Consider the following 2,300-nt stretch of genomic DNA (forward strand, 5'->3'; position numbering starts at 1 on the left):
TATGGATAGCCTTATAAATTATTTGAGGCCAAGATACCTAGCACAATCAAAGAAGTATTAATCAAAAAAAAATCTAAATAGGCCTATAAGTCATTTTACCTTAACTGTGTTCTAAATGTTTATTGGTTGATTGCACATATAATGGATATATTTGTATTTTTTTCCTTACTCAAAAAGTGGTTAAAACATTTAAAAAGGGTAAAATACTCCAAAAATTAAACACAACATTTTGGTAAACGTGATTTGATACAAAAAAAAAAAATTACAGATTACTTAAGACTCTTACGGAATCCTTGTTAAATGATAAGTTTATCTGGATGGGTTTCTATTTACCCTAAATATGAATTTATTTAAGTACGAGCATATTTTTATAAAATAAATTAAATGTGTAAGAAATAAATTTAAAGTTTGAAAGAGCTTAAGGGGATTTGATTTTTAATAAACTTTATTGAACATATGACTACTGTGGATAAAATACAATTTTATAGAATTTAAGCAAAATCATAGTTTGCACAAATATATTTGTGAAGGTATGGATGATGAACCAATCTTTTGCACTTTAAAGTATTCTTCTTAGTCTTCCTCCAAATCACACCTGCCTAGATTAAATAATAATGAAACTCACAAACCATATATAATATTTTAATTAAATATTTCTTACCGTAGGGTCCAACTGTTTGAGATAATCCCCTCTACCTTGCACAGCTTTTGTATCAGTAGAAGTAATTGTAAGCGTAAAAATAACAACTATAATGGTGGATATTTTTAAATGATCCATGCTTGAATATTAATTATGTCTGTACCTGTTGTGTTATTCTTGTTTGTAATACATTTGTGAGTCTTCTTGAGCTAAATCTTTAAAATATCTAGGGTTTCCCAACATTTGGGTTTTTTTACTATTGGTAAATCCAAGGAATCATATTACTAATCATTGAGCAAGTTTGTGTCGTTTTTCCTTCTTACTTTATAAAGGAAGGTTTTCTTTGTCAAGATAAGATATTATTTAAATTATGCAAGTTTATAAATTTTATAATAGTTTCATTGTTTATATGAATAATGAAGTAGTATTGATTCAATTAATTATTTAGTATATTAAAAACAATGAATTGCTATCTTTACAACTGGATGCATTAATTAAGATATCAAGTAAATATTTTATTTTTATAATACAAAGTTTCAGACTGGGGTATTTATAATTACATCAACTCTTACTTTTTTACAATATAAAAGGGTATTTCATTAAGGAAATTATTGCATTTCATTATGTGAGATTGAGTTTTCCTGGAATATGTAAACTTGCCACTCCTACATTTTGAGTGAATTGTGAGTTAATTTTTCTTATGAACAATGTCCATTATTCTCCATCATAAAAAATATTTTGAAACTCGTCTATCAATACACGTTTAGTATCTTCAACAGATCGTCTTTTTACATCTTCTCAAAAATGCCACTTGAATTTGTAGAGGGAATTTATTTGGAATTAATTGAAGTTCTCAACATACCCTTTGTGATAAGTATAACTCAGGAACACGTTCACATACAATTACTGTATCTTTCACTCGCACTGTATTTAGAGTAAATGTAAGAAATATTTTCCCAATGATCCTTAATTTTGATCCTTCAACACCAAACAAATTTTCCTTAACATTGTATTTTTATTATTTTCTTCCACAACCCCAATCTTCTTATACTGCCTTTATTTATAAGTGAGACTTCAGCTCCTGCATCAGGGATTACTTTGATTTTACCAATAAATTTTTAACATTGAGAGAAAAATCTTTATCTTTTATTTTCTCCAAACCATTCACTCTAATGACACAAGTTTGAAATATTTATTTCTTGAATTTGCATACCCTTCTATAATGTTCGATAATGTATAATGTTGTTGGATTGAAGAAAATAGTTAAAATGTAACAAAACTAAAATATGATTGTTTGCATAACCTTGGAATGACCTATTTTATAATTCTACAAAAACTGTGCAAGGCTGCACCGATCCAAGAAAAGTAGAAATAACCGTTTTTATTTTTAAAAATATAAATTTTCGACCGATGATATACCATCATCAATCCCTCTATTTCTTCATTAGAATGAAGAAAAAACTTATAAAATATCTGCAATGGATTGTTACAAGAGTTTTATTCCTGAAGGCCTTCTGGACAAGATTTGTGAACAATTGAATGTTTAGTCATCCCAGAGAGATGGAAATAAGCCTCTAGAGTTGAACCGTGATTAACTGGAGTAGTGGTTGGAAATAGCTATGCAGATATCTATTTTATAAGATGCCCAAAGACAAAACAA

The 2,300-nt window shown here is 27.9% G+C and overlaps 1 long non-coding RNA gene across 1 annotated transcript; it reads right to left on the minus strand.

Moving 5' to 3' along the window:
• Positions 1 to 413: 413 nt before the first annotated feature.
• LOC121131273 (uncharacterized) lies at positions 414 to 836 on the minus strand. Its single transcript, XR_005869000.2, has 2 exons — positions 662 to 836; positions 414 to 599 (listed from the first exon to the last, which is right to left on the minus strand). It is a non-coding gene; the product is annotated as an uncharacterized lncRNA (long non-coding RNA).
• Between the last annotated feature and the right edge of the window lie 1,464 nt (positions 837 to 2,300).

The sequence above is a fragment of the Lepeophtheirus salmonis genome, unplaced genomic scaffold (assembly GCF_016086655.4).
Source record: "Lepeophtheirus salmonis unplaced genomic scaffold, UVic_Lsal_1.4 unplaced_contig_3837_pilon, whole genome shotgun sequence".
Taxonomy (NCBI): domain Eukaryota; kingdom Metazoa; phylum Arthropoda; class Copepoda; order Siphonostomatoida; family Caligidae; genus Lepeophtheirus; species Lepeophtheirus salmonis.